Source organism: Calliopsis andreniformis, unplaced genomic scaffold, assembly GCF_051401765.1.
Source record: "Calliopsis andreniformis isolate RMS-2024a unplaced genomic scaffold, iyCalAndr_principal scaffold0052, whole genome shotgun sequence".
NCBI classification, from domain to species: Eukaryota; Metazoa; Arthropoda; class Insecta; order Hymenoptera; family Andrenidae; genus Calliopsis; species Calliopsis andreniformis.
Window position 1 is genome coordinate 1698652 of NW_027480461.1, and position 15011 is coordinate 1713662.

A 15011-nucleotide genomic window follows, 5' to 3' on the forward strand; every position below is an offset into this window, starting at 1 on the left:
TGAGTATTAATGTTTGAGGTCTGAGGATTGAGGTTTGAGGATTGAGAATTGAGGATTGCGGACTGAGAATTGAGGATTGCAGATTGAGTATTGTGGATTGAAAATTGAGGATTGAGTATTGATGATTGAGGATTGAGGATTGAAGATTGAGGATTGGTGATTGAGGATTGACGATTGAGGATTGAGTATTGAGGATTGAGAATTGAGGATTGATTATTGAAGATTGAGTATTGAGGATTGAAGATTGAGGATTGAGGATTGAGGATTGAGGATTGAGGATTGAGGATGAGGGCTGAGGGTTGAGGGTAGAGGTTTGAGGTCTGAGGACTGAGGATTGAGGATTGAGAATTGAGGATTGAGGATTGAGGTTTGAAGAAGGAGTATTGAGGATTGAAGGTTGAGGATTGAGGATTGAGGATTGAGGATCGAGTATTGAGGATTGAAGATTGAGGTTAGAGGATTGAGGATTGAGGATTGAGTATTGAAGATTGAGGATTGGGGACTGAGTGTTGAGGGTTGAATGATGAGAATTGATGTTTGTGGATAGAGATTTGAAAATTGCAGATTGAGTATTGAGTATTGAAAACAGTGAATTGATGATATTCTATTGAGGATTGATAATTGACAACTGATTGTTGAGGACTGAGGTCTGACGATTGAGGATTCAGGATTGAGGATACAGGTTTGAGGTTCGAGGACTGAGGATTGAGGATTGAGGATTGAGGTTTGAGGATTGAGGAATGAGGATTGAGGATTGAAGATTGAGGATTGTGTATTGCGGATTGAACATTGAGGATTGAGGAATGAGGATTGAGGATTGAAGATTGAGGATTGAGGATTGGTGATTGAGGTTTGAGGACTGAGGATTGAGGATTGAGGATTGAGGATTGAGGATTGAAGATTGAGGATTGGGGACTGAGTGTTGAGGGCTGAGTGATGAGAATTGATGTTTGTGGATAGGGATTTGAAGATTGCAGGTTGAGTATTGAGTACTGAAACCTGTGAATTGAGGATACTCTATTGAGGATTAAGGATTAACAACTGATTGTTGAGGACTGAGGGCTGAGGATTGAGGATTCAGGATTGAGGATTGAGGACTGAGGATTGAGGATTGAGGATTGAGGATTGAGGATTGAGGATTGAGGATTGAAGATTGAGTATTGGGTATTGAGGATTGAACATTGAACAATGAGGATTGAGTATTGAGGATTGAGGATTGAGGATTGAGGATAGAAGATTGAATATTGATGATTGAAAATTGAGGATCGACGATTGAGGGTTGTGGATTGAGGACGAGGACTGACGGTTGAGTATTGATGTTTGAGGTCTGAGGATTGAGGATTGAGGATTGAGAATTGAGGACTGAGGATTGAGGATTGAAGATGGAGTATTGGGTGTTGAGGATTGAAGAATGTGGATTGAGGATTGAGGATTGAGGATTGAGGATTGAAGATTGAGGATTGAGTATTGAGGATTGAAGATTGAGGATTGAGGATTGAGGATTGCAGATTGAGGACTGAGTGTTGAGGGTTGCGTGATGAGAATTGATGTTTGTGGATTGAGATTTGAAGATTGAAGAATGGGGTTGAGTATTGAAAACTGTGAATTGAGGATATTCTATTGAGGAATGAGGATTGACAATTGATTGTTGAGGTCTTATGGCTGAAGATTGAGGATTCAGAATTGAGGATTCGTGGTGGAGGTTTGAGGACTGAGGATTGAGGGTTGAGGATTGAGGATTGAGGATCGACGCTTGAGGATAGAGGATTGAGGATGGAGGATTGATGATAGAGGACTGAGTGTTGAGGATTGAGTTTTGAGAATTGATGTTTGAGGTTTCAGATTTGATTATTGAATATTGTGGATTGAGTATTGTACCATGAGAATTCAGGATATTCTATTGAGCATTGAGAATTGAGGATTGATGGTTGAGTGTTGAGCATTGATGGCTGAGGGTTGTGCGTTGAATATTGAGGATTGAGGATTGAGGATTGAGGATTGAGGATTGAGGATTGAAGATTGAGTATTGAGGATTGAAGATTGAGGTTTGAGGTTTGAAGATTGAGGATTGAGGATGAGGGCTGCGGGTTGAGGATTGAGGTTTGAGGACTGAGGACTGAGTATTGAGGATTGAAAATTGAGGATTGAGGATTGAGGATTGAAGATTGAGGATTGGGTATTGAGGCTTGAAGAATGAGGATTGAGGATTGAGGATTGAGGATTGAGGATTGAGGATTGAAGACTGAGTATTCAGGATTGGAAATTGACGATTGAGGATTGAGGACCGAGGATTGAGGATTGAGGATTGAAGATTGAGTATTGACAATTGATTGTTGAGGACTGACGGCTGAAGATTGAGCATTCAGGATTGAGGATTCCGGATTGAGGTTTGATGACTGAGGATTGAGGGTTGAGGGTTGAGGATTGAGGATTCAGGATTGTGGATTGACGATTGACGCTTGAGGATTGAAGAATGAGGATGGAGGATTGAAGAGAGAGGACAGAGTATTGAGGTCTGAGTGTTGAGAGTTGATGTTTGAGGATTGCGATTTGATTATTGAATATTGAGGATTGAGTATTGAATCATGAGAATTCAGGGTATTCTATTGAGTATTGAGAATTGAGGATTGATGGTTGAGTATTGAGGATTGATGTTTGAGGGTTGTGTGTTGAATATTGAGGATTGAGGATTGAGGATTGAGGATTGAAGATTGAGGATTGAGGATTGAAGATTGAGTATTGATGATTGAAGATTGAGGAATGAGGATTCATGTCTGAGGATTGAGGACGGGGTCTGACGGTTGAGTATTGAGGTTTGAGGATTGAGGATTCAGGATTGAGGACTGAGGATTGAGGATTGAGGGTTGTGGATTGAGGACGAGGACTGAGGTATGAGTATTGATGGTTGAGGTCTGAGGATTGAGGATTGAGGATTGAGAATTGAGGACTGAGGATTGAGGATTGAAGATGGAGTATTGGGTGTTGAGGATTGAAGAATGTGGATTGAGGATTGAGGATTGAGGATTGAGGATTGAAGATTGAGGATTGAGTATTGAGGATTGAAGATTGAGGATTGAGGATTGAGGATTGAGGACTGAGAATTGAGGACTGAAGGTTCAGGATTGAGGTTTGAGGACTGAGGATTGAGGATTGAGGATTGAGGATTGAGGATTGAAGATTGAGGATTGGGGACTGAGTGTTGAGGGCTGAGTGATGAGAATTGATGTCTGTGGATAGGGATTTGAAGATTGCAGGTTGAGTATTGAGTACTGAAACCTGTGAATTGAGGATACTCTATTGAGGATTAAGGATTGACAACTGATTGTTGAGGACTGAGGGCTGAGGATTGAGGATTCAGGATTGAGGATTGAGGACTGAGGATTGAGGATTGTGGATTGAGGATTGAGGATTGAGGATTGAGGATTGAAGATTGAGTATTGGGTATTGAGAATTGAACATTGAACAATGAGGATTGAGTATTGAGGATTGAGGATTGAGGATTGAGGATAGAAGATTGAATATTGATGTTTGAAAATTGAGGATCGACGATTGAGGGTTGTGGATTGAGGACGAGGACTGACGGTTGAGTATTGATGTTTGAGGTCTGAGGATTGAGGATTGAGGATTGAGAATTGAGGACTGAGGATTGAGGATTGATGATGGAGTATTGGGTGTTGAGGATTGAAGAATGTGGATTGAGGATTGAGGATTGAGGATTGAGGATTGATGATTGAGGATTGAGTATTGAGGATTGAAGATTGAGGATTGAGGATTGAGGATTGCAGATTGAGGACTGAGTGTTGAGGGTTGCGTGATGAGAATTGATGTTTGTGGATTGAGATTTGAAGATTGAAGAATGGGGTTGAGTATTGAAAACTGTGAATTGAGGATATTCTATTGAGGAATGAGGATTGACAATTGATTGTTGAGGTCTTATGGCTGAAGATTGAGGATTCAGAATTGAGGATTCGTGGTGGAGGTTTGAGGACTGAGGATTGAGGGTTGAGGATTGAGGATTGAGGATCGACGCTTGAGGAATGAGGATTGAGGATTGAGGATTGAGGATTGAAGATTGAGGATTGGGGACTGAGTGTTGAGGGCTGAGTGATGAGAATTGATGTTTGTGGATAGGGATTTGAAGATTGCAGGTTGAGTATTGAGTACTGAAACCTGTGAATTGAGGATACTCTATTGAGGATTAAGGATTGACAACTGATTGTTGAGGACTGAGGGCTGAGGATTGAGGATTCAGGATTGAGGTTTGAGGACTGAGGATTGAGGATTGAGGATTGAGGATTGAGGATTGAGGATTGAGGATTGAAGATTGAGTATTGGGTATTGAGGATTGAACATTGAACAATGAGGATTGAGTATTGACGATTGAGGATTGAGGATTGAGGATAGAAGATTGAATATTGATGATTGAAAATTGAGGATCGACGATTGAGGGTTGTGGATTGAGGACGAGGACTGACGGTTGAGTATTGATGTTTGAGGTCTGAGGATTGAGGATTGAGGATTGAGAATTGAGGACTGAGGATTGAGGATTGAAGATGGAGTATTGGGTGTTGAGGATTGAAGAATGTGGATTGAGTATTGAGGATTGAGGACTGAGGATTGAAGATTGAGGATTGAGTATTGAGGATTGAAGATTGAGGATTGAGGATTGAGGATTGAGGACTGAGAATTGAGGACTGAAGGTTCAGGATTGAGGTTTGAGGACTGAGGATTGAGGATTGATGATTGAGGATTGAGGATTGAAGATTGAGGATTGTGGACTGAGTGTTGAGGGCTGAGTGATGAGAATTGATGTTTGTGGATAGGGATTTGAAGATTGCAGGTTGAGTATTGAGTATTGAAACCTGTGAATTGAGGATACTCTATTGAGGATTAAGGATTGACAACTGATTGTTGAGGACTGAGAATTGAGGACTGAGGATTCAGGATTGAGGTTTGAGGACTGAGGATTGAGGATTGAGGATTGAGGATTGAGGATTGAAGATTGAGGATTGGGGACTGAGTGTTGAGGGCTGAGTGATGAGAATTGATGTTTGTGGATAGGGATTTGAAGATTGCAGGTTGAGTATTGAGTACTGAAACCTGTGAATTGAGGATACTCTATTGAGGATTAAGGATTGACAACTGATTGTTGAGGACTGAGGGCTGAGGATTGAGGATTCAGGATTGAGGTTTGAGGACTGAGGATTGAGGATTGTGGATTGAGGATTGAGGATTGAGGATTGAGGATTGAAGATTGGGTATTGGGTATTGAGGATTGAACATTGAACAATGAGGATTGAGTATTGAGGATTGAGGATTGAGGATTGAGGATAGAAGATTGAATATTGATGATTGAAAATTGAGGATCGACGATTGAGGGTTGTGGATTGAGGAAGAGGACTGACGGTAGAGTATTGATGTTTGAGGTCTGAGGATTGAGGATTGAGGATTGAGAATTGAGGACTGAGGATTGAGGATTGAAGATGGAGTATTGGGTGTTGAGGATTGAAGAATGTGGATTGAGGATTGAGGATTGAGGATTGAGGATTGAAGATTGAGGATTGAGTATTGAGGATTGAAGATTGAGGATTGAGGATTGAGGATTGCAGATTGAGGACTGAGTGTTGAGGGTTGCGTGATGAGAATTGATGTTTGTGGATTGAGATTTGAAGATTGAAGAATGGGGTTGAGTATTGAAAACTGTGAATTGAGGATATTCTATTGAGGAATGAGGATTGACAATTGATTGTTGAGGTCTTATGGCTGAATATTGAGGATTCAGAATTGAGGATTCGTGGTGGAGGTTTGAGGACTGAGGATTGAGGGTTGAGGATTGAGGATTGAGGATCGACGCTTGAGGATAGAGGATTGAGGATGGAGAATTGATGAGAGAGGACTGAGTGTTGAGGATTGAGTTTTGAGAATTGATGTTTGAGGTTTCAGATTTGATTATTGAATATTGTGGATTGAGTATTGTACCATGAGAATTCAGGATATTCTATTGAGCATTGTGAATTGAGGATTGATGGTTGAGTGTTGAGCATTGATGGCTGAGGGTTGTGCGTTGAATATTGAGGATTGAGGATTGAGGATTGAGGATTGAGAATTGAGGATTTAAGATAGAGTATTGATGATTGAAGGTTGAGGATTGAGGATTGGGTGTTGAGGATTGAGGATTGGGTGTTGAGGATTGAGGATGAGGGCTGCGGGTTGAGGATTGAGGTTTGAGGACTGAGGACTGAGTATTGAGGATTGAAAATTGAGGATTGAGGATTGAGGATTGAAGATTGAGGATTGGGTATTGAGGCTTGAAGAATGAGGATTGAGGATTGAGGATTGAGGATTGAGGATTGAGGATTGAAGATTGAGTATTCAGGATTGGAAATTGACGATTGAGGATTGAGGACCGAGGATTGAGGATTGAGGATTGAAGATTGAGTATTGACAATTGATTGTTGAGGACTGACGGCTGAAGATTGAGCATTCAGGATTGAGGATTCCGGATTGAGGTTTGATGACTGAGGATTGAGGGTTGAGGGTTGAGGATTGAGGATTCAGGATTGAGGATTGACGATTGACGCTTGAGGATTGAAGAATGAGGATGGAGGATTGAAGAGAGAGGACAGAGTATTGAGGTCTGAGTGTTGAGAGTTGATGTTTGAGTATTGCGATTTGATTATTGAATATTGAGGATTGAGTATTGAATCATGAGAATTCAGGGTATTCTATTGAGTATTGAGAATTGAGGATTGATGGTTGAGTATTGAGGATTGATGTTTGAGGGTTGTGTGTTGAATATTGAGGATTGAGGATTGAGGATTGAGGATTGAAGATTGAGGATTGAGGATTGAAGATTGAGTATTGATGATTGAAGATTGAGGAATGAGGATTCATGTTTGAGGATTGAGGACGGGGACTGACGGTTGAGTATTGAGGTTTGAGGATTGAGGATTCAGGATTGAGGACTGAGGATTGAGGATTGAGGGTTGTGGATTGAGGACGAGGACTGAGGTATGAGTATTGATGGTTGAGGTCTGAGGATTGAGGATTGAGGATTGAGAATTGAGGATTGAGGATTGAGGATTAAAGATTGAGGATTGGGTATTGAGGATTGAAGAATGCGGATTGAGGATTGAGGATTGAGGATTGAGGTTTGAGGGTTCATTATTGAGGATTGAGAATTGAGGATTGAGGATTGAATATTGAGTATTGAGAATTGAGGATTGAGGATTGAGGATTGAAGATTGAGGACTGAGGATTCATGATTGAGGATTGAGGATTGAGAATTGAGGATTGCGGATTGAGGATTGAAGATTGAGGACTGGGCATTGAGGATTGAAGAATGAGGATAGGGGATTGAGGATTGAGGATTGAGGGTTGCAGATTGAGTATTGAGGATTGAGGATTGAGGTTTCAGATTTGATTATTGAATATTGTGGATTGAGTATTGTACCATGAGAATTCAGGATATTCTATTGAGCATTGAGAATTGAGGATTGATGGTTGAGTGTTGAGCATTGATGGCTGAGGGTTGTGCGTTGAATATTGAGGATTGAGGATTGAGGATTGAGGATTGAGGATTGAGGATTGAAGATAGAGTATTGATGATTGAAGGTTGAGGATTGAGGATTGGGTGTTGAGGTTTGAGGACGAGGACTGACGGTTGATGATTGAGGTTTGAGGATTGAGGATTGAGGATTGAGGACTGAGGATTGAGGATTGAGGATTGAGCATTGAGGATTGAAGATTGTGCACTGAGGATTGAGGATTGAAGATTGAGTATTGAGGATTGAAGATTGAGGATTGAGGATTGAAGATTGAGGATTGAGGATGAGGACTGTGGGTTGAGGATTGAGGTGTGAGGGCTGAGGACTGAGTATTGAGGATTGAAAATTGAGGATTGAGGATTGCGGATTGAAGATTGAGGATTGGGTATTGAGGATTGAAGAATGAGGATTGAGGATTGAGGATTGGCGATTGAGGATTGAGGATTGAAGATTGAGTATTCAGGATTGGAGATTGACGATTGAGGATTGAGGACCGAGGATTGAGGATTGAGGATTGAAGATTGAGTATTGACAATTGATTGTTAAGGACTGGCGGCTGAAGATTGAGTATTCAGGATTGAGGATTCCGGATTGAGGTTTGATGACTGAGGATTGAGGGTTGAGGATTGAGGATTGAGGATTGAGGATTGAGGATTGACGCTTGAGGATTGAAGATTGAGGATGGAGGATTGAAGAGAGAGGACAGAGTATTGAGGACTGAGTGTTGAGAGTTGATGTTTGAGGATTGCGATTTGATTATTGAATATTGAGGATTGAGTATTGAATCATGAGAATTCAGGATATTCTATTGAGTATTGAGAATTGAGGATTGATGGCTGAGTATTGAGGATTGATGTTTGAGGGTTGTGTGCTGAACATTGAGGATTGAGGATTGGGGGTTGAGGATTGAGGATTGATGATTGAAGATTGAGTATTGATGATTGAAGATTGAGGATTGAGGATTCATGTTTGAGGATTGAGGACGGGGACTGACGGTTGAGGATTGAGGTTTGAGGATTGAGGATTGAGGATTGAGGACTGAGGATTAAGGATTGAGGGTTGTGGTTTGAGGACGAGGACTGAGGGTTGAGTATTGATGTTTGAGGTCTGAGGATTGAGGATTGAGGATTGAGAATTGTGGTCTGAGGATTGAGGATTGAAGATTGAGGATTGGGTATTGAGGATTGAAGAATGAGGATTGAGGATTGAGGATTGAGGATTGAGGTTTGAGGATTCGGTATTGAGGATTGAGAAATGGGGATTGAGGATTGAAGATTGAGTATTGAGAATTGAGGATTGAGGATTGAGGATTGAAGATTGAGGGTTGAGGATTGAGGATTGAGGATTGAGGATTGAGGATTGACGCTTGAGGATTGAAGAATGAGGATGGAGGATTGAAGAGAGAGGACAGAGTATTGAGGACTGAGTGTTGAGAGTTGATGTTTGAGGATTGCGATTTGATTATTGAATATTGAGGATTGAGTATTGAATCATGAGAATTCAGGATATTCTATTGAGTATTGAGAATTGAGGATTGATGGTTGAGTATTGAGGATTGATGTTTGAGGGTTGTGTGTTGAATATTGAGGATTGAGGATTGAGGATTGAGGATTGAGGATTGAGGATTGAAGATTGAGTATTGATGATTGAAGATTGAGGATTGAGGATTCATGTTTGAGGATTGAGGACGGGGACTGACGGTTGAGTATTGAGGTTTGAGGATTGAGGATTGAGGATTGAGGACTGAGGATTGAGGATTGAGGGTTGTGGATTGAGGACGAGGACTGAGGGTTGAGTATTAATGTTTGAGGTCTGAGGATTGAGGTTTGAGGATTGAGAATTGAGGATTGCGGACTGAGTATTGAGGATTGCAGATTGAGTATTGTGGATTGAAAATTGAGGATTGAGTATTGATGATTGAGGATTGAGGATTGAAGATTGAGGATTGGTGATTGTGGATTGACGATTGAGGATTGAGTATTGAGGATTGAGAATTGAGGATTGATTATTGAAGATTGAGTATTGAGGATTGAAGATTGAGGATTGAGGATTGAGGATTGAGGATTGAGGATTGAGGATGAGGGCCGAGGGTTGAGGGTAGAGGTTTGAGGTCTGAGGACTGAGGATTGAGGATTGAGAATTGAGGATTGAGGATTGAGGTTTGAAGATTGAGTATTGAGGATTGAAGGTTGAGGATTGAGGATTGAGGATTGAGGATCGAGTATTGAGGATTGAAGATTGAGGTTAGAGGATTGAGGATTGAGGATTGAGTATTGAAGATTGAGGATTGGGGACTGAGTGTTGAGGGTTGAATGATGAGAATTGATGTTTGTGGATAGAGATTTGAAAATTGCAGATTGAGTATTGAGTATTGAAAACAGTGAATTGATGATATTCTATTGAGGATTGATAATTGACAACTGATTGTTGATTACTGAGGTCTGACGATTGAGGATTCAGGATTGAGGATACAGGTTTGAGGTTCGAGGACTGAGGATTGAGGATTGAGGATTGAGGTTTGAGGATTGAGGAATGAGGATTGAGGATTGAAGATTGAGGATTGTGTATTGCGGATTGAACATTGAGGATTGAGGAATGAGGATTGAGGATTGAAGATTGAGGATTGAGGATTGGTTATTGAGGTTTGAGGACTGAGGATTGAGGATTGAGGATTGAGGATTGAGGATTGAAGATTGAGGATTGGGGACTGAGTGTTGAGGGCTGAGTGATGAGAATTGATGTTTGTGGATAGGGATTTGAAGATTGCAGGTTGAGTATTGAGTACTGAAACCTGTGAATTGAGGATACTCTATTGAGGATTAAGGATTGACAACTGATTGTTGAGGACTGAGGGCTGAGGATTGAGGATTCAGGATTGAGGATTGAGGACTGATAATTGAGGATTGAGGATTGAGGATTGAGGATTGAGGATTGAGGATTGAAGATTGAGTATTGGGTATTGAGGATTGAACATTGAACAATGAGGATTGAGTATTGAGGATTGAGGATTGAGGATTGAGGATAGAAGATTGAATATTGATGATTGAAAATTGAGGATCGACGATTGAGGGTTGTGAATTGAGGACGAGGACTGACGGTTGAGTATTGATGTTTGAGGTCTGAGGATTGAGGATTGAGGATTGAGAATTGAGGACTGAGGATTGAGGATTGAAGATGGAGTATTGGGTGTTGAGGATTGAAGAATGTGGATTGAGGATTGAGGATTGAGGATTGAGGATTGAAGATTGAGGATTGAGTATTGAGGATTGAAGATTGAGGATTGAGGATTGAGGATTGCAGATTGAGGACTGAGTGTTGAGGGTTGCGTGATGAGAATTGATGTTTGTGGATTGAGATTTGAAGATTGAAGAATGGGGTTGAGTATTGAAAACTGTGAATTGAGGATATTCTATTGAGGAATGAGGATTGACAATTGATTGTTTAGGTCTTATGGCTGAAGATTGAGGATTCAGAATTGAGGATTCGTGGTGGAGGTTTGAGGACTGAGGATTGAGGGTTGAGGATTGAGGATTGAGGATCGACGCTTGAGGATAGAGGATTGAGGATGGAGGATTGATGAGAGAGGACTGAGTGTTGAGGATTGAGTTTTGAGAATTGATGTTTGAGGTTTCAGATTTGATTATTGAATATTGTGGATTGAGTATTGTACCATGAGAATTCAGGATATTCTATTGAGCATTGAGAATTGAGGATTGATGGTTGAGTGTTGAGCATTGATGGCTGAGGGTTGTGCGTTGAATATTGAGGATTGAGGATTGAGGATTGAGGATTGAGGATTGAGGATTGAAGATTGAGTATTGAGGATTGAAGATTGAGGTTTGAGGTTTGAAGATTGAGGATTGAGGATGAGGGCTGCGGGTTGAGGATTGAGGTTTGAGGACTGAGGACTGAGTATTGAGGATTGAAAATTGAGGATTGAGGATTGAGGATTGAAGATTGAGGATTGGGTATTGAGGCTTGCAGAATGAGGATTGAGGATTGAGGATTGAGGATTGAGGATTGAGGATTGAAGATTGAGTATTCAGGATTGGAAATTGACGATTGAGGATTGAGGACCGAGGATTGAGGATTGAGGATTGAAGATTGAGTATTGACAATTGATTGTTGAGGACTGACGGCTGAAGATTGAGCATTCAGGATTGAGGATTCCGGATTGAGGTTTGATGACTGAGGATTGAGGGTTGAGGGTTGAGGATTGAGGATTCAGGATTGAGGATTGACGATTGACGCTTGAGGATTGAAGAATGAGGATGGAGGATTGAAGAGAGAGGACAGAGTATTGAGGTCTGAGTGTTGAGAGTTGATGTTTGAGGATTGCGATTTGATTATTGAATATTGAGGATTGAGTATTGAATCATGAGAATTCAGGGTATTCTATTGAGTATTGAGAATTGAGGATTGATGGTTGAGTATTGAGGATTGATGTTTGAGGGTTGTGTGTTGAATATTGAGGATTGAGGATTGAGGATTGAGGATTGAAGATTGAGGATGGAGGATTGAAGATTGAGTATTGATGATTGAAGATTGAGGAATGAGGATTCATGTCTGAGGATTGAGGACGGGGACTCACGGTTGAGTATTGAGGTTTGAGGATTGAGGATTCAGGATTGAGGACTGAGGATTGAGGATTGAGGGTTGTGGATTGAGGACGAGGACTGAGGTATGAGTATTGATGGTTGAGGTCTGAGGATTGAGGATTGAGGATTGAGAATTGAGGATTGAGGATTGAGGATTAAAGATTGAGGATTGGGTATTGAGGATTGAAGAATGAGGATTGAGGATTGAGGATTGAGGATTGAGGTTTGAGGGTTCATTATTGAGGATTGAGAATTGAGGATTGAGGATTGAATATTGAGTATTGAGAATTGAGGATTGAGGATTCAGGATTGAAGATTGAGGATTGAGGATTCATGATTGAGGATTGAGGATTGAGAATTGAGGATTGCGGATTGAGGATTGAAGATTGAGGACTGGGCATTGAGGATTGAAGAATGAGGATAGGGGATTGAGGATTGAGGATTGAGGATTGCAGATTGAGTATTGAGGATTGAGGATTGAGGTTTCAGATTTGATTATTGAATATTGTGGATTGAGTATTGTACCATGAGAATTCAGGATATTCTATTGAGCATTGAGAATTGAGGATTGATGGTTGAGTGTTGAGCATTGATGGCTGAGGGTTGTGCGTTGAATATTGAGGATTGAGGATTGAGGATTGAGGATTGAGGATTGAGGATTGAAGATAGAGTATTGATGATTGAAGGTTGAGGATTGAGGATTGGGTGTTGAGGTTTGGAGACGAGGACTGACGGTTGATGATTGAGGTTTGAGGATTGAGGATTGAGGATTGAGGACTGAGGATTGAGGATTGAGGATTGAGCATTGAGGATTGAAGATTGTGCACTGAGGATTGAGGGTTGAAGATTGAGTATTGAGGATTGAAGATTGAGGATTGAGGATTGAAGATTGAGGATTGAGGATGAGGACTGTGGGTTGAGGATTGAGGTTTGAGGGCTGAGGACTGAGTATTGAGGATTGAAAATTGAGGATTGAGGATTGAGGATTGAAGATTGAGGATTGGGTATTGAGGATTGAAGAATGAGGATAGAGGATTGAGGATTGGCGATTGAGGATTGAGGATTGAAGATTGAGTATTCAGGATTGGAGATTGACGATTGAGGATTGAGGACCGAGGATTGAGGATTGAGGATTGAAGATTGAGTATTGACAATTGATTGTTAAGGACTGGCGGCTGAAGATTGAGTATTCAGGATTGAGGATTCCGGATTGAGGTTTGATGACTGAGGATTGAGGGTTGAGGATTGAGGATTGAGGATTGAGGATTGAGGATTGAGGATTGACGCTTGAGGATAGAAGATTGAGGATGGAGGATTGAAGAGAGAGGACAGAGTATTGAGGACTGAGTGTTGAGAGTTGATGTTTGAGGATTGCGATTTGATTATTGAATATTGAGGATTGAGTATTGAATCATGAGAATTCAGGATATTCTATTGAGTATTGAGAATTGAGGATTGATGGCTGAGTATTGAGGATTGATGTTTGAGGGTTGTGTGCTGAACATTGAGGATTGAGGATTGAGGGTTGAGGATTGAGGATTGAGGATTGAAGATTGAGTATTGATGATTGAATATTGAGGATTGAGGATTCATGTTTGAGGATTGAGGACGGGGACTGACGGTTGAGGATTGAGGTTTGAGGATTGAGGATTGAGGATTGAGGACTGAGGATTAAGGATTGAGGGTTGTGGTTTGAGGACGAGGACTGAGGGTTGAGTATTGATGTTTGAGGTCTGAGGATTGAGGATTGAGGATTGAGAATTGTGGTTTGAGGATTGAGGATTGAAGACTGAGGATTGGGTATTGAGGATTGAAGAATGAGGATTGAGGATTGAGGATTGAGGATTGAGGTTTGAGGATTCGGTATTGAGGATTGAGAAATGGGGATTGAGGATTGAAGATTGAGTATTGAGAATTGAGGATTGAGGATTGAGGATTGAAGATTGAGGGTTGAGGATTGAGGATTGAGGATTGAGGATTGAGGATTGAAGCTTGAGGATTGAATAATGAGGATGGAGGATTGAAGAGAGAGGACAGAGTATTGAGGACTGAGTGTTGAGAGTTGATGTTTGAGGATTGCGATTTGATTATTGAATATTGAGGATTGAGTATTGAATCATGAGAATTCAGGATATTCTATTGAGTATTGAGAATTGAGGATTGATGGTTGAGTATTGAGGATTGATGTTTGAGGGTTGTGTGTTGAATATTGAGGATTGAGGATTGAGGATTGAGGATTGAGGATTGAGGATTGAAGATTGAGTATTGATGATTGAAGATTGAGGATTGAGGATTCATGTTTGAGGATTCAGGACGGGGACTGACGGTTGAGTATTGAGGTTTGAGGATTGAGGATTGAGGATTGAGGACTGAGGGTTGAGGCTTGAGGGTTGTGGATTGAGGACGAGGACTGAGGGTTGAGTATTAATGTTTGAGGTCTGAGGATTGAGGATTGAGGATTGAGAATTGAGGATTGCGGACTGAGTATTGAGGATTGCAGATTGAGTATTGTGGATTGAAAATTGAGGATTGAGGATTGATGATAGAGGATTGAGGATTGAAGATTGAGGATTGGTGATTGAGGATTGACGATTGAGGATTGAGTATTGAGGATTGAGAATTGAGGATTGATTATTGAAGATTGAGTATTGAGGATTGAAGATTGAGGATTGAGGATTGAGGATTGAGGATTGAGGATTGAGGATGAGGGCTGAGGGTTGAGGGTAGAGGTTTGAGGTCTGAGGACTGAGGATTGAGGATTGAGAATTGAGGATTGAGGATTGAGGTTTGAAGATTGAGTATTGAGGATTGAAGGTTGAGGATTGAGGATTGAGGATTGAGGATCGAGTATTGAGGATTGAAGATT